Source organism: Ranitomeya imitator, chromosome 6, assembly GCF_032444005.1.
Source record: "Ranitomeya imitator isolate aRanImi1 chromosome 6, aRanImi1.pri, whole genome shotgun sequence".
Classification (NCBI taxonomy): domain Eukaryota; kingdom Metazoa; phylum Chordata; class Amphibia; order Anura; family Dendrobatidae; genus Ranitomeya; species Ranitomeya imitator.
The window spans coordinates 156304737-156323822 of record NC_091287.1 but is presented as its reverse complement, the minus strand read 5'-3'; positions in this window follow the sequence as shown (position 1 = coordinate 156323822).

The window sequence follows — 19086 nt, the reverse complement described above, 5'->3', positions numbered from 1 at the left end:
AATTTGTGTAATTAACAGCACCTGTAACTTACCTGTGGCACCTAACGGGTGTTGGCAATAACTAAATCACACTTGCAGCCAGTTGACATGGATTAAAGTTGACTCAACCTCTGTCCTGTGTCCTTGTGTGTACCACATTGAGCATGGAGAAAAGAAATAAGACCAAAGAACTGTCTGAGGACTTGAGAAACCAAATTGTGAGGAAGCATGAGCAATCTCAAGGCTACAAGTCCATCTCCAAAGACCTGAATGTTCCTGTGTCTACCGTGCGCAGTGTCATCAAGAAGTATAAAGCCCATGGCACTGTGGCTAATCTCCCTAGATGTGGACGGAAAAGAAAAATTCCAATCTCAGGACTATGTATTGCATGGATGTTTCATTTTTTGGTTATTAGCAGTGGATACTGACATATTGTGGTCGAGTCCTTTGCGGCCTGTATAGGCACATTTTTGCAGGAGAGCATATGTGACTAGGTGCATCTAGGGTAGGATATTACTGTTTTCCTATTGTATTATGGGATTGTCATTTATTATGGGATATGATGGGTATAGGGATTTGTACATTTGTTTTTAAATGTTTTTAACATGTTTTTTGAGGTGTTTAATAAAGGTGTTTTGCTTTATAGTACTACCGATTGTCTCTATATTTTGGGTTGTGCATACTATTTTTAGTCTACCCTTTCTCTTTTCGTTTGTCCTGTTCTATTTATAGACTAAGTATTGCACCCCTTGATGGTGACTGTGACATTATATATTGGTGCGCCCCTTTCTATCTTTACTCTTGGAAAAGAAAAATTGACAAGAGATTTCAACGCAAGATTGTGCGGATGTTGGATAAAGAACCTCGACTAACATCCAAACAAGTTTAAACAGCCCTGCAGTCCGAGGGTACAACAGTGTCAACTCATACTATCCGTTGGAATTTGAATGAAAAGGGACTGTATGGTAGGAGACCCAGGATGACCCCACTTCATACCCCAAGACATAAAGTCAGGCTGGAGTTTGCCAAAACTTACCTGGAAAGGCCTAAAACGTTTTGGAAGAATGTTCTCTGGTCAGATGAGACAAAAGTAGAGCTTTTTGGGCAAAGACATCAACATAGAGTTTACAGGAGAAAAAAAGAGGCATTCAAAGAAAAGAACACGGTCCCTACAGTCAAACATGGCGGAGGTTCCCTGATGTTTTGGGGTTGCTTTGCTGCCTCTGGCACTGGACTGCTTGACTGTGTGCATGGCATTATGAAGTCTGAAGACTACCAACAAATTTTGCAGCATAATGTAGGGCTCAGTGTGAGAAAGCTGGGTCTCCCTCAGAGGTCATGGGTCTTCCAGCAGGACAATGACCCAAAACACACTTCAAAAAGCACTAGAAAATGGTTTGAGAGAAAGCACTGGAGACTTCTAAGGTGGCCAGCAATGAGTCCAGACCTGAATCCCATAGAACACCTGTGGAGAGATCTAAAAATGGCAGTTTGGAGAAGGCACCCTTCAAATATCAGGGACCTGGAGCAGTTTGCCAAAGAAGAATGGTCTAAAATTCCAGCAGAGCATTGTAAGAAACTCATTGATGGTTACCGGAAGCGGTTAGTCGCAGTTATTTTGGCTAAAGGTTGTGCAACCAAGTATTAGGCTGAGGGTGCCAATAGTTTTGTCTGGCCCATTTTTTGAGTTTTGTGTGAAATGATCAATGTTCTGCTTTTTGCTTCATTTTATTATTTGTTTTTTCATTTAAGACTAATTAAATGAAGATAATACCAAATAATTTGTGTTTGCAATCATTTTCAGGAAAAAAATTAGTATTATCTGACAGAATTGCAGGGGTGTGAATACTTTTGGCCATGACTGTGTATGTATATATGTATATATGTGTATATATATATATATATATATATATATATATACGTATTTTTCGCTTTGTAAGACGTTCCGGATTATAAGACGTACCACAAATTTTGAGGAGAAAAATAGGAAAAAACTTTTGTTAATAAATTGGTGGGGCGTCTTATAATCCATGCGTCTTATTACTTGCCAGGGGTTGTGGCTGCGGTGGATCAGGGTCCCAGGGTCGTTGCTGGAGGCAGGGATGAGGGGGTCTGCAGGGGGGCTTCTGTGCTGCAGGGGGCTCCTGTGCTGCAGGCTGGGATGAGGGGGTCTGCAGGGGGTGCCGCTGCTGCAGGAGGCTCCTGTGCTGCAGGCTGGGATGAGGGAGTCTGCAGGGGGCTCCTGTGCTGCAGGCTGGGATGAGGGGGTCTGCAGGGGGGCTCTGGTGCTGCAGGGCTGTCCCCGGTGCTGCTGGTTGCTCTGGTGACATTTTGTGAAAGACCAGAGCCCCCCGGCACTTCGTCCATGCGTTCCTGTATGACTGACTCCAGGAAAATGGCCGCCGGAATCTCGAGAGATGAGATCTCAGCGCTGAAATCTCATCTCCCGAGATTCCGGCGGCCATTTTCCCGGCGTCAGTCATACAGGAACGCATGGACGAACTGCCGGGGTGCTCTGGTCTTTCACAAAATGTCGCCAGAGCCCCCCCACAGCACCAGAGCCTCCAGCATCACCCGGGGCAGCAGCGGTGGCGGGCGAGGTGACAGCAGTGGCGGGCGTTGGGCCGCAGCGGCGGCGGACACCCCCTCATCCCAGCCTGTAACGGTAAGTGGTATATCCTCTTTGTAAGACGCACCCCCATTTCCCCCCAAAAATTTGGGGGAAATAAAGTGCGTCTTACAAAGCGGAAAATACGGTATATAATTTTTTTATTACACTATTAAAATACACCATACACATACACCTCTGGCAAAAGTTAAGCGGCAACCCCATCAAAACCCTGTCATGGGCAGCCCAATCTCCAGGTCTGAGCCCCAGTGAAAACCTCTGGAATGTAATCAAGAGGATGATGGATAGTCACAAGCCACAAGTGTGAAAAACTGGTGAAAAGCATGCCGAGACGCATGAAAGCTGGGATTAAAAATCATGGTTATTCCACACACCATTGATTTCTGAACTCTTCCTGAGTTAACAATATTAATGTTTTGTTTCTAAATGATTATGAACTTATTTTCTCTGCATTATTTGAGGTCTTAAACAAAGAGGGGAGGGACAATACACAGCCACCAAGAGAGGAATATATTTCTTTCAGAAAAAAAGATTTTTTTATCAGTCCGTATCAAATATCCTCAATACAATTAGGTGCTACTGTGAACTGGGTGGACACTCGGCAAATTACCAACCCCCCCCCCCCCCCCCAAAAAAAAAAGAGAAATCCGATTGACAGTCCAAAGTTCAAGAGTTAAAATTCCGTTTATTAATATTACAGGTATAAAACAGAAAGATTGATTAAAAGTTACATAAAATTTTATTCAGTGAATTGACAATGCATTAGTATGCCCAATGGGGCGTATGTAAGTAGGATTATATGTGGAAAAAACTGTAAAATACACGAGGTGTGACAAATGTGTAGATTAAAAATAAAGTGATTAAAATGTGTGCCTCAATACGAGTGTAATATAAAACCACCAAAGAACGGTATGGAAAGTTATATGAATAACAAAAATTGTATATAAAAATACAAAATTGCAGAAAATATAAAGTGCACACAGTGCAAAAAAAAAAAGGAAAAACTTACACAAATAGTGGTCATAAAAGGTCACAGACCATAAAAATGTGTTAATATAATGACAGTGCACATACAACACCACCAGGTGTCAGTAGAACCACATATACAAATAGTAAACCAGGAGCAAGCATATGCAGTCAGTATCCTAAACGCTACAATAGCGAAACGTGCGTTGGGGTGGGCGTCTGTCCAGGAGACAAGGCGTTGTTGATAAATCCTAAAGTGTAAGTAACACTCGAACACTAATTTTTACTATTGTAGCGTTCAGGATACTGACTGCATATGCTTGCTCCTGGTTTACTATTTGTATATGTGGTTCTACTGACTCCTGGTGGTGTTGTATGTGCACTGTCATTATATTAACACATTTTTATGGTCTGTGACCTTTTATGACCACTATTTGTGTAGTTTTTCCTTTTTTTTGCACTGTGTGCACTTTATATTGTCTGCAATTTTGGATTTTTATGTACAATTTTTGTTATTTATATCACTTTCCACACAGTTATTTGGTTGTTTTTATATTACTCTTGTTGTATTGAGGCACACATTTTAATAACTTTATTTTTAATCTACACATTTGTCACACCTCGTGTATTTTACAGTTTTTTTTCCCACATATAATCCTGTTTACATACGTCCCATTGGGCATACTAATTCATTATGTAAATTCACTGAATACAATTGTATAACTTTTGATTGATCTTTCTGTTTTATAACTGTAATATTAATAAAAGGAATTTTAACTCTTGAACTTTGGACTGTCAATCGGTTTTCTCTTTTGGTTTTTTATTTTTTGAGGTCTGTAAGCAGTGTTTTTATTTATTTATTTATTATTATTATTATTATTATTATTATTATTTTGACCATTTTTCTTTGTCAGAAAAAAATACAAAATTTCTTGCTTGGAAATTTGGAGACGTGAGATAGAATTAAAGACCAATTTACATTTTACTCAAAAAGATACCTATAAAGAGAAAAATCTGACAAAGTAAACATTTTGCAGTGGTCTCTTAATTTTTGCAAAGCTGTGTGTGTCAAAAAAATAAAGGGAACACTTAACCAACAGAATATAACAAGTACCGTATATACTCGAGTATAAGCCGAGATTTTCAGCCCAAATTTTTGGGCTGAAAGTGCCCCTCTCGGCTTATACTCGAGTCACGGTAGCGGTGGGGTCGGCGGGTGAGGGGGAGAGGGCGCTGAGGTATACTTACCTAGTCCCAGCGATCCTGGCGCTCCCCGCCTGTCCCACGGTCTTCTGTGCTGCAGCTTCTTCCACTGTTCAGCGGTCACGTGGGACTGCTCATTAGAGAAATGAATAGGCGGCTCCACCTCCCATAGGGGTGGAGCCGCCTATTCATTTCTCTAATCAGCGGTAACGGTGACCGCTGATAGAGGAAGAGGCTGCAGCACAGAAGACCGTGGGACAGGCGGGGAGCGCCAGGATCGCTGGGACTAGGTAAGTATGTCATATTCACCTGTCCCCGTTCCAGCCGCTGGGCGCCGCTCCATCTTCCCGGCGTCTATCTGCGCTCTGACTGTGCAGGTCAGAGGGCGCGATGACGCATATAGTGTGCGCGGCGCCTGCCTGATCAGTCAGTGCGGAGAGACGCCGGGACCGGACACTGGGAGCTGCAATCAAGAGAGGTGAGTATGTGGTTTTTTTTTTTTATTGCAGCAGCAGCGGCACAGATTTATATGGAGCATCTATGGGGCAATATGAATGGTGCAGAGCATATATGGGGCACAGCTATGGGGCAATAATGAACAGTGAAGAGCACTGTATGGGGCACAGCTATGGGACAAAAATGAACGGTGCAGAGCACTGTATGGGGCACAGCTATAGGACAAAAATGAACGGTGCAGAGCACTATATGGGGCACAGATATGGGGCAATATGAACGGTGCAGAGCACTATATGGGGCACAGATATGGGGAAATATGAACGGTGCAGAACACTATATGGCACAGATATGGGGCAATATGAACGGTGCAGAGCACTATATGGCACAGCTATGGGGAAATAATGATCTATTTTAATTTTTGAAATTCACCGGTAAATGCTGCATTTCCACCCTAGGCTTATACTCGAGTCAATAAGTTTTCCCAGTTTTTTGTGGCAAAATTAGGGGGGCGGCTTATACTCGGGTCGGCTTATACTCGAGTATATACGGTAAATCAAACTTCTGTGAAATCAAACTGTCCATTTAGGAAGCAACACTGTTTGACAATCAATTTCACATGCTGTTGTGCAAATGGAATAGGCAACAGATGGAAATTGTTGGCAATTATCAAGACACACTCAATCAAAGAGTGGTTCTGCAGGTGGGGACCACAGACCACATCTCAGTACCAATGCTTTCTGGCTGATGTTTTGGTCACTTGAATGTTGGTTGTTCTTTCACACTTGTGGTAGCATGAGACGGACTCTACAACCCACACAAGTGGCTGATTGCGAGTTGTGGCATGAAGGTTTGCTGTGTCTGTCCGAGTAGTGGCCAGAGGCTGGAGGCACTACCAGGAGACAGGCCAGTACACCAGGAGACGTGGAGGGAGCCTTAGGAGGGCAACAACTCGGCAATAGGACCGCTACCTCAGCCTTTGTGCAAGGAGGAACAGGAGGAGCACTGCCAGAGCCCTGTAAAATGACCCCAGCAGGCCACAAATGTGCATGTGTCTGCACAAATGGTTAGATATCGACTCCATGAGGATGGTCTGAGTGCCCGACATCCACAGATGGGGGTTGTGCTCACAGCTTAACACCGTGCAGGACGATTGGCATTTGCTACAGCACACCAGGATTGTCAAATTCGCCACTGGCGCCCTGTGCTCTTCACAGATGAAAGCAGGTTCACACTGAGCATATGTGACAGAGTTTGGAGATGCCTTGGAGAGCGATCTGCCTGCAACATCCTTCAGCATGACTAGTTAAGCAGTGGGTCAATAATGGTGTGGGGTGGCTTTTCTTTGGAGGGCCGCACAGCCCTCCATGTGCTCGCCAGAGGTAGCCTGACTGCCATTAGGCACTGAGATGAGATCCTCAGACCCTTGTGAGACCATATGCTGGTGCAGTTGGCTCTGGGTTCCTTCTAATGCAGGACAATGCCAGACTTCATGTGGCTGGAATATGTCAGCAGTTCCGGCAAGATGAAGGCATTGAAGCTATGGACTGGCCCGCTCTCCCCAGACTTGAATCCGATTGAACACATCTGGGACATCATGTCTCGCACCATCCACCAACGTCACGTTGCACCACAGACTGTCCAGGAGTTGGCGGATGCTTTAGTCCAGGTCTGGGAGGAGATCCCTGAGGACACAATCCGCCGCTTCATCAGGAGCATGCCCAGGCATTGTAGGGAGGTCATACAGGCACGTGGAGGCCACACACACTACTGAGCATCATTTCCTTGTCTTGAGGCATTTTCACTGAAGTTGGATCAGCCTGTAATTTGATTTCTCACTTTGATTTTGAGTATCATTCCAATTCCAGACCTCCATGGGATATTAATTTTGATTCACATTGATCATATTTATGTTTTATTGTTCTCAACACATTCCACTATGTAATGAATAAAGATTTGCAGCTGAAATATTTCATTCAGTGATATCTAGGATGTGGTATTTTAGTGTTCCCTTTAATTTTTTGAGATATATATATACATACACACACACACACACGCTTGTTGCCTGCTGCAACGTGAAGTCCTGTCTTTCAAGCAGGAGACTTCAACTGAGAATAGACTATTCATTGTTATGAAAGGCTTAAAGGGAACCTGTCACCTGAATTTGGCGGGACTGGTTTTGGGTCATATGGGCGGAGTTTTCGGGTGTTTGATTCACCCTTTGCTTACCCGCTGGCTGCATGCTGGCTGCAATATTGGATTGAAGTTCATTCTCTGTCCTCCATAGTACACGCTTGCACAAGGCAAGATTGCTTTGCGCAGGCGTGTACTATGGAGGACAGAGAATGAACTTCAATCCAATATTGCAGCCAGCGGGTAAGGAAAGGGTGAATCAAACACCCGAAAACTCCGCCCATATGACCCAAAACCAGTCCCGCCAAATTCAGGTGACAGAGTCCCTTTAATACAAATGAAGTACTTATCACCTTTCAGTATGAAGTACTTATCACCTAGATCAATGGAGGCCCAACCGCTCAGACCCCCAGGGACTGATGTGAATTATTTCTGGCAGCAAGGGCGTCGCTAGCATCACGGATCCGGGGCTCCAGCACTGAGCATTTTGCCCAGAGCCCCGCATGTACTGCACCTGCTGCATTGATCTGTGTTGGCATCACCTTGTCACCAATACAGTTCAAAGTGGGCATGCCCTGCAGGAGTAAGCACTGGCCAATCGGCATCAGGCTGATAGAAGAGCTAATTGGCCAGTATTCCTGTGCGGGGCGACTCTGAGGGAGAGAGCCAGCAGCAATCAAGATGAAAGGTTAGAATACCTGCCTGTGTGTGCTAGTGATGGGCAGCCCGGCTCTTTTTGGTGATCCGGTCCTCTCGGCTTCGCTCACCAGGAAGAACTAGCTCTTTTGGATCCTAAATGGATCTTTGCATCGGATCGTTCACGAATGACCCATCACTACTAGTGTGTGCGCCCAGGGAAAGACATCAAGCAGCACCAGTCAGCACCGTGACAGCTTCTCCTGCTCTTCAGCTTCAGCACAGAAGGGGAGGTGCAGGGACCATGCTGCTGTAAGCAAGAGAAGCTGAGGAGCTGCACATGTGCATCAGCCTCCCTTGCAACACAGTGGAGTGTGTGATGTGTGTATGAGGGATCTGTGGTGTATGATACTTGTGTGTGAGGTATTTGTACTGTGTATGTACAGTTGTCCATGATGCATGTGCTGTGCATATGATGTGTATCTGCTGCGCATTTGTTGTACGGCACACGTGTACTAAGTACATGAATAATGTGTGCCTGTGTGACTATATATGAGGTGTATGTAATGAGCTTGTGTTGTCCAACAAGTGTGCTGTGTACTTGTATATAATGTGTGGAGGTTTCTATCTTTATACATTATGCAGGATTCTATAATGTATGCAATGTACTGGTGCAGTATATGGTGATGTTCGGGTATAGAGACATATTGGCCCAAATTCATCAAAGTCTGACGTAAAATGCTATGATCTGTTGAAAAGTGTTTGCACAACTCAATGTTGTGTGACTTTAGGCATTTTCACACTAGTTTCATACAGCTCTGCCAAAGTGGTCAGAACTAAGGTGAAATGGGGGTAAGACGCTGCAGCTCATCTAATTCGTGACGAGCCGATGTGTTTGTTATGCTAGAAATCTTACTCCTGTCCATGGAGGTGCACAGCACTTTCAAGATGCACCAGTATTCAATAAGAGGCGAAATGAATCCAGCGCCTCTCACTCAAGCACATCTCCTCATCAAGCCCAGAATGAACAGCACCAGTATGGGGTCTTGATGAATCAGGGCCATAGTAGCTGCTGTCTTGCCATAAAGGGGTTGTCCACTATTCGGTCAACCCCTTCTGAATCCCAGTTCAATAATTTCACCTATAGTTGCCTCCAGTTCTGCACCGTTCCAGCGGTGTCGGTACTGGATCTCCCAGTTATCATGTGACATTATGTCACGTAACAACTGCAGACAATCCGCTCTGGCTTTGCTTTCTTCTACGGACATAATTGATATTTGGAGAAAGTGAAAAGGCAGCCACAGCTCTCACTTCCTCTCGATGTCTGATTTGTCCGTTGGAAAGGAGAGCACAGTCAGCTCTGATTGTCTGTTGGGACTACGTGACTTAATGTCACATGGTACCCAGGAGATTCAGTGCCAACAGCGCTAGAAAGATGCAGCTTTGGTGGTGACAATAGGTGGTATTAGCTGTACTGGGGGAAACATAGGGATTCAGAAGGGTTGTCTGAGTAGTAGACATCCCCTTAAAAAAAATGCTATTAACCTGCAGATATCGGTGTAATCTACGGGTTAATAGCATTGTAAAGGTGTACTGCTGCATGGAGGAAATTAACTTTATTTCAACAATTTTCAGTCATTAAAAGGGTTTTGAGGGAGGATCTGAAGTGACCATTCACGGTTGACACAGTGATTTTCTAACTGATCCACAGGGCGTTGCCGGCAACTGAAAATGACCAGACAGAGATGTGTGTCTCTGTTTGGGAGTATCGAGCAGATCTCTGGCCCCCGTTTATTGTGTATCACTTTTCATAATCATAGAAGTTATACTTCAACCAATCGGCATAAGAACACGCTCACAGTTCTTAACCTATTAGAATGCAGGAACAGTCTGTACGTCAAAGTCTCGTAGACCAATACACCCTCAGTCTCATGTCCTTTCCAGGTTGAAACAATCAAGGTCTCATAACAGCTGTGAACTTTACCTAATAACAAAATTTATCTCAAAAGAGCAAGATGGAGTCGAAAAGCACAAAATGAAGCCTGCTTTAATTTTGATCTTAGTTTAACCCTTCACATTCCCCCTAGATAACTTTTGTTAACTAATATGCAGCATCAGAGGTACTATCCCAAGCTATAAGCTCGAGGGGTACGGTCTTCACATGACTGGTGCCATGTTACCAGCCATGGCTGTTGCGGCACACCCATCCCCCCTGTATGCTACAATTTGCGGATAACAATTTTTGATAATGGTGGAGGAGATCTTTTGAAGGTAGCCATATGCTTGGCTTCAACATCATCAGATAACTTCGTGAAATTGGTGTAGAGAAGAGCAGGGATGGCAATGGTTTTGGTGTCATCATTAGTTTCACTAGTGCAGATTTTCCTAATACATACAGAAATACACCAAAGAACAAGTTTTAGTATTACATACAAGACAAGGATAAAGGCAACGATGTGTAACAAACTTTGCAAGATTTCAGCTATCCAGCCCCCAACTACCTTTAAACCAATTGGCTGGATTAAGAAAGGAGAAGGTGTCTGCCCACCAACTCTCCTTATTATGATCATTGTCTTTATCATATTGATCTCTGAGTCTTTGAATGTTTTCTAACTTTATAGTGCTATTGGGATCTATATAATAACAGCAAGTGGGTCCAATAAACTGACACATACCACCTTGTGCTGCTGTTAAGTAATCCAGTGCTACAGTATGTTGATTAGTGACTATGATAAGTTGGTTTTGGACAGCAACAGTAGTATTAAGTATATCCAATATATCCCAAATTTGATCATCTAGATAGTCTGTGGCCCTAACCAATTTATCCCACATTTGTGTAATCATAGGGTAAATTAAAATAGAACTGACAATTTGATTGGCTATACCCATCTGTACTACATGTGTTCTCCCCGAATGTAAAAACCAAAACATTATGTCCCCTTACTTGCTACTAGTCTGTTTAACCAGCTTGCAGTGCGATGCGTGGATCCACGTCGGCCTTCCTTCCAGCTTTACTGACGTAGGAGTGATAAGGAGGACCTGATAGGGACCGTTATACAAGGGTTCTTGTCCGTGTTTTCTGACATGCCTTTTCACGACCACAAAATCAGCAGGCTTCAAGTTGTGACAAGTGTCGGTTTCTGCTGAATTTGGAAGGGAAGAAAAAACTAAAGCATGGGTGTTAGCAAGATTTTTACTAAGCTGAATAACATATTGAACAGCACAGTCAGTTTCTTCTGACAACTGCTGAGACTGGAAATTTGCAACTTGGGGCCTAGCACCAAACAATATCTCATATGTGGACAGGCCATGTTTTGCAATAGGGGTAATACGAATGTGGTACAGTACAATGGGTAGGAGCTCTGGCCGTGGAGCCGTAGTCTCCTGCATCATTTTGGTCAATTGTCCCTTAAGTGTGCCGTTCAGCCTCTCAACTTTCCCACTGGATTGTGGATGGTACGGAGTATGGAGGGCTACAGTGCATCCAAGTATTGTCAGAACCTCCTGATACACATGAGAAGAAAAGGCTGGTCCTTGGTCACTTTCAACAACATCTGGAACACCATACCTGCATATGACTTCCATCACCAGTTTCTTCGCTGTAGTTTTTGCAGTCATGTTAGTAAAGGGGAATGCTTCCAACCAACTGGAGAACATGTCGACAATCACCAGAAAATATTCATATCTTCCAGACTTAGGCAACGTGATGTGGTCCACCTGGAGCCTTTGGAAAGGATAGTCGGGCTTAGCAAGGTGCTTTGGGGGGATACACATTATTACTTGCACAGTTGAGTGCTGTCAGGACTGTAGAAACAAATGTAGGGGTAATGGTGTGCACTCGAGTCTGGGACACGGAGGTGCTGGTAAAACGGACCGTGTGGTCCAGGTCAGTCAAATATAGAAATATACCGCACACTCAATTCAGGTATGTTGCAAAAAAAGGGAAGGTTTTGTGCCAAATTTATTCAAATATAGAATACAAAAAATTGCCACATTGAAAACGATAGAGAGAACCCAACGTTTCGACCCTCCCGGGTCTTATTCATGGGGTTGCTAGGAAAGTAGAAAAACAACAGTATAAACAATTTGTCTGAAAAACAGTAACATTATATACATAGGTGACAAAATTAAAAATAAAAATAAAAAATAGCGCAAGTTAACAAAAGCAAAATAACAAAATAACACCAAAAGAAATATAAAAGATATAAAGAAACAGGCAGCCAGAGATCATGTGGGACTGGCAATAGGAAGCGACGGGAATCAGCATCTTTAGAAATGTTGAATAAGGTGAGATATACACATATTAAAGTAATAGTTATTTAAGTTACCTCAGATTCTTGTTATAGCTATATACAACAGTGGCAGTAGTAGAGGCAAACTAAGCGATCCCTTCCAGGTAAGACCTGTCATTATGATAAGATCTGTATTAGACTATAAGGGTATACAATATGTATGCAGAAAATCATGTTGGTATTTAGGAAAAAAGGCAACCTTGAGGGGTCATAAGTGTGTAAAACTAAGGAGAATGTATGAAGTAGGAGTTCCCATATAGGTGGTCCCGTTAGAGATAAGCTAGGAACCAAAAGGAAAGGTCCCATGGGGTATGTCACAGAATGTGGTAATAAAAGAAAAAGTCGTAGTAGCAATAAGAGGTCTGTTGTCTAAGTGTCGGGCCCATATAATGTGTCCATAATGTAAAAGGGAGGGATAGTAAAGGAGAGGGAGGGAGGAGGAAGCTCCAAATAAATACCTTCGTATAGGGCCAGATAGAGTCCCTGTGTCCCAGGTGTCTGGAGCCTGACAGGGAAGGCCGTCTCACTGTGGAAAGGTCCATCAGTTAGGGTGTTAAACCAACTTATAGAATGCAGGGCAGGTGGTTAAAAAACAGCTAGCTGTAGGGAATACCCGTACCTGTAGGAGCTGTTAACCTCATGTATCAGCGGCGCTCCCGCGCCCTGCTGTAGGAATGTGTGGAGATAGGAAGCGGTACTGCCTAAAATACCGCCGTACCGGAAGTCCCGGACCGGAAATGGCGCGGTGTATATCGCGCGTGCGCAGTTAGCGCAAGGCGCTCGTATGGGCAAACCTGCCCAAAGGGGGGAGTATACCACAGGGCGTATAACATCCTGCTCTAGGTATCAGATGGGAACGGGCCGAGGGTGGGGGCGCTGAGAGCGGAAAAAGCGTGATCAGAGTCGCGCATGCGCGGTTCGTGCTAGAAGATAAGAGGGGCAGCCTGCCCAGAAGAGGGAGTGTCCAGGCGCTGTGGTTATAGCGTTAGGGGAAAAAAAGGTCTATATTAGGGGTGGAAGATAGGAGCGCTGGTATTAAAAGAAAACCAACTACGCTGTGGGCAATATAGAGTCTGGAGATAAGTGGACAACATTAAGTATGGTCAAAATAGAGAAATTATGAATATTAAAAAATAGCATGAGGCGGGTAAAAATAGTAAACGGAAGAAGCTAGAAACTCAAAAAATGGTAATAAAGAAAATGGAAGATAAAAAAATGAAAAAAGATGCAAAAATAAATAAATAATTGCAAAAATAAAAAACAAAAAGCAAAAGTAAAAAAGGGGGGGGGGGGGGGCAGAATGGAGAACTCACCTATAGGGTAGGGAACTCAACGTGTCTGGAAGAGAAAAGGGAGAAATTGAAGTAAAGTTATAACAACCAATCTATTTCCCTATTAAGACCTTTTGGGGTTAAGGTCCCAAGTTTGTGAATCCAAAAAGTTTCCCTGAGTTTCAGTTGTTTGACATGGTTACCACCTCTTCTGGGTCTGCGGACCTGTTCAATTACTTGGTATTTAAGTTGGGCCACAGTATGTCTCATTTTGGTGAAGTGTTCGGGGATGGGGAGCCAGGTTTTATTACAGCGTATGGTGGATTTGTGGCTCGCTATACGGTCCTTTATGTGTTGAGTTGTTTCCTTCACGTATAGAAGGCCGCATGGGCATTTTATAACATAAATGACAAAGTTAGAATTGCATGTATGATATCCCCGGATAGGATATGTTTTGCCTGTTCTGGGATGTGTTACACAGTCGGACTTAATTACATTTGAGCAGGAGGCGCAGCTAAGGCAGGGGAATGTCCCTTGGCGGCGTGGAGCCAGTACACTTTGGTTTAAGGTGGGGCGTGTGCTACCGATATCCGCTCGAACTAATTTATCCTTGATGTTAGGGGCCCTTCTATTGCACATCAGGGGTGGTGCTGTGAAGCTTGTTATTTGAGGATATGCTCTTGCTAGGAGGGACCAGTGTTTGTTGATGACTGTTTCTATTTTTGGCATAAACGGGTGGAAGGTGTGGACAAAGGGTATCCTGTCGTTGGCCGAATTTCTCGGGGCTGGTGATTGCGGTTGAAGAACCCTTGATTTTTCTTGATCAAGGAGGCGCTGGGGGTATTCCCTCTCCCTAAATTTTTCAGACATAGTGTCTAGACGTGTGGGGAGTAGGGCTGGGTCAGAGACAATCCTGGCTACCCTAGTAAACTGGGAGCGGGGAAGGCTGTTACGAGTGGCCTTTGGGTGGCTGCTGGAATAGTGCAAGAGACTATTACAGTCCGTAGGTTTGGAATATAAATCAGACGAGAGGTGGCCCTCATTGTTTTTCAGTATTAGAGTATCCAGAAAAGAAATCCTATTGGTGTCATACTGCATAGTGAATTGGAGTTCAGGATAGACAGAATTCAGGGTCTGGTGGAATGTCTATAATACATCAACTGGTCCAGTCCAAATGAAGAAGATATCGTCTATGTAACGAAGATAGTTGTTAACGTACTGTTTGTATCTGTCGTCTGTGTAAACAAAAGTTTCTTCAAACGAATTCATGTACGCGTTTGCATATGCCGGTGCGACGTTAGAGCCCATCGCGGTCCCTTGGCGCTGTACATAATACGTGTCCTCATAGAGGAAGAAATTTTCGTATAGGACTAGTTTAAGCAAATCCATACAAAAATGTATGGAGTTGGTGGGTCTGTCAGAGTTCTCCAGCAGTAGTTTGGACGCTGTGATGCCCTTCTCATGGGTGATAGACGTGTAAAGACTATTAACGTCCATGGTGACTAACAGGCTATCAGGAGGTACGGTGTCGCATTGTTTAATTAAACTAAGGAAATGGCCTGTGTCTAATACAAAGGATTTGGTAGACTTGATCAATGGTGTAAGGATTTTCTCTAAGAAGACTGCCAGGGGTGAGAGGATAGAATCCGTTGAGGCCACTATAGGGCGACCGGGGGGATTCGTGAGGGATTTATGTATTTTAGGAAGGACATAAAATACTGGGGTTATTGGATAGGGATTGGAGAGGAACTTAGCCGTTTGTTGGTCTATTGTGCCATTGTCAAGGTAGATATTGATGATAGACTGGATCTTTTTACGGATCTCTGGGGTGGGGTCTCTAGGAATGGTGCTGTAGGTCTCTGTGTCGGATAATTGGCGTCTTATCTCATTTGAGTATAGTGTGTGATCCATGACGACGATCGCCCCACCCTTGTCTGCTGGCTTAATGATAATAGATTTATTGTTTTGTAGGGAAACAAGGGCCTGTTTTTCTGACGATGATAAATTTGTGCGTGTAGGGAAAAGGCCCAGGTGATACTGGTGTGATAGGTCTTTAACATCCTTGTCTACAAAAGAAATAAATGTTTCGACGGCATGGAACGTCTGCGGTGGGTTGAAGGAACTAGGGTTCCTCAACCCTAGTGATGTAAGGGGGATTTCCGCAACAGAGACGTCCCCGTTAGGAGACACTCTGTTCTCGGAATTACCCGCCAGAGTCCCGAAGTGAGTCTTTAGTCTCACCAGACGATAAAGTCGTTGTAAATCCCTCTCCAGCTGGAAGCTGTCCCAGATGGGAGTGGGGCAGAATGATAGTCCTTTCTGTAATACGTTGAGTTCCGCAGGGGAGAGCGTATAACCTGAAATGTTAATGACTAGATTAGGTGTCTTACCTGCGACCGAGTTGTCATTTTTTCTCCTCGATCTTCTTGTTGGTCGATACGCTGGTATCCTCCCCTGCGGCCTTTCGGTAAAAAACGTGATCTGTTTGAACCGGTTGATGAATCGCTTTCCGCACTGAAGGAGCCTGTTTTGCGTTGGTATGGACGGCGCCAGGAGTTGTTGCCGGCAGTATCGCTCCATCTGTATACCCTATTTTGGGTGTAGTCGTCGTTGTCACGTTGGAACTTCTGACGTTTCTTGTCCTCTAGAAATTTCTGGTGTTCAGCAAGGATTCTATCTGTTTTTTCTTTGAGGTTGGTCCAGTCGGTTGAGGCCAAAGTTGACGATAGTTGGGTTTCTATGGCTCGAATGCTGTCTTTTGTTTCCACGATTGCATTCTGCAGGAATTCGATGGTCAAAATAATAATGTCCATAGAACATTTGTTTAGTATTCTCTTGTACTTATCGCAAAAATCAGGATTTTCCGAAAAAAGAGTAGGGCGTAGGTTGCACCTCAGACCCCTCGGGATCTTGCCCTGTTTGTGATATTCTGCTAACCTGATGCTGTGTAGATCATAAGAAACTAACTTCCGTCGCTCCTTCTCGTAGTCCCTCGTTCTGAGTTCATGTGAGGGGGTTTTCAAGAACTCATTCGAGTTCGTGACTTGTGATAGGATGCTGGAGCTGGTTGCAGCGTCGTATGCAAAGACGTCGGATGTCATCTGGTGGACTGGTGCTACACCAAGCAGTCAAGACACAAATGTAGGGGTAATGGTGTGCACTCGAGTCTGGGACACAGAGGTGCTGGTAAAATGGACCGTGTGGTCCAGGTCAGTCAAATATAGAAATATACCGCACACTCAATTCAGGTATGTTGCAAAAAAAGGGAAGGTTTTGTGCCAAATTTATTCAAATATAGAATACAAAAAATTGCCACATTGAAAACGATAGAGAGAACCCAACGTTTCGACCCTCCCGGGTCTTATTCATGGGGTTGCTAGGAAAGTAGAAAAACAACAGTATAAACAATTTGTCTGAAAAACAGTAACATTATATACATAGGTGACAAAATTAAAAATAAAAATAAAAAATAGCGCAAGTTAACAAAAGCAAAATAACAAAATAACACCAAAAGAAATATAAAAGATATAAAGAAACAGGCAGCCAGAGATCATGTGGGACTGGCAATAGGAAGCGACGGGAATCAGCATCTTTAGAAATGTTGAATAAGGTGAGATATACACATATTAAAGTAATAGTCATTTAAGTTACCTCAGATTCTTGTTATAGCTATATACAACAGTGGCAGTAGTAGAGGCAAACTAAGCGATCCCTTCCAGGTAAGACCTGTCATTATGATAAGATCTGTATTAGACTATAAGGGTATACAATATGTATGCAGAAAATCATGTTGGTATTTAGGAAAAAAGGCAACCTTGAGGGGTCATAAGTGTGTAAAACTAAGGAGAATGTATGAAGTAGGAGTTCCCATATAGGTGGTCCCGTTAGAGATAAGCTAGGAACCAAAAGGAAAGGTCCCATGGGGTATGTCACAGAATGTGGTAATAAAAGAAAAAGTCGTAGTAGCAATAAGAGGTCTGTTGTCTAAGTGTCGGGCCCATATAATGTGTCCATAATGTAAAAGGGAGGGATAGTAAAGGAGAGGGAGGGAGGAGGAAGCTCCAAATAAATACCTTCGTATAGGGCCAGATAAAGTCCCTGTGTCCCAGGTGTCTGGAGCCTGACAGGGAAGGCCGTCTCACTGTGGAAAGGTCCATCAGTTAGGGTGTTAAACCAACTTATAGAATGCAGGGCAGGTGGTTAAAAAATGGCTAGCTGTAGGGAATACCCGTACCTGTAGGAGCTGTTAACCTCATGTATCAGCGGCGCTCCCGCGCCCTGCTGTAGGAATGTGTGGAGATAGGAAGCGGTACTGCCTAAAATACCGCCGTACCGGAAGTCCCGGACCGGAAATGGCGCGGTGTATATCGCGCGTGCGCAGTTAGCGCAAGGCGCTCGTATGGGCAAACCTGCCCAAAGGGGGGAGTATACCACAGGGCGTATAACATCCTGCTCTAGGTATCAGATGGGAACGGGCCGAGGGTGGGGGCGCTGAGAGCGGAAAAAGAAAAACCTGGAGCCCAGTAGAATTTTTGTACCAGGGCTAGGGCCTGGTTTTTTTCCTCAATGGGTGGGCCCATGTGCCCACATGACAATAGCAGGGTACATCCGCTTAGGAAGACACACAAGTTTGTCCTTTTTCCAGAGACCATTGTCCATACGTGCTCCATCAGCCTTCCACTGCTTCACTTCTTCCTTTGGGGACATTCCCTGCATCATCATTAAGCGGTCTCGCGGGGTCCGACAGAAAACCTCAGTATGGCGCAGATCATAAGGTTCCTGTAGAGTCAGTGTTTCTTGTAAATGTTTACACTGAGAGCATGTGGTCACCATAGTTGGTATGGTTGGTTCAACGGGTAGGAGCGCTGCAGCTTTTGCTTACATATCCGCAAAGGCGTGACCAACAGTCTGTGGACTGTTCCTATAACCGTGTGCCTTAACTTTGATAATGGCCACCTGAGTAGGTAATTTGATTGAGTCCATGAGGGTTTTAACAGCTTCAGCATTCTTCACTGGAGTCCCGGCAGTAGTAATGAACCCTTGATTGGCCCATAACGGTCGAGTATAGTGTGGGATGCCCAAGGCAGGGGCGGAGCAATAAGCCGCTTTAATTCAGAGAAGGCACGATAAAGGCTTTCCATACAAACCGGTGATCTTTCCTTATAGTTCATTATACCGTCTTTCAAGGCATTGTAGAGAGGTTGCATTATACAGGATGCATCCGGTATCTACTGACGACAATACATAGTCCAAGAAAATGCTGGAGTTCAGTCTCATCTTTCAGAAAAAGAAGGGAGCTGATAGCTATTTTTCTTTCTTTTGTGAGGTGTCTGACACCCCGAAGGAGACAGTGACCCAAAAATATCACTTGACCAAGGCAGAACTGAAGTTTCGAGGCCGAAACCCGACAGTTCAGATCTGCCAGACACTTGAGGCTAACAGTGGCAGCAATGGCTTCCTGCTCTGTTTGTGCACACAACAAAAGATCATCCATATACTGAAGCTGCGTGACATAGGGGTGATC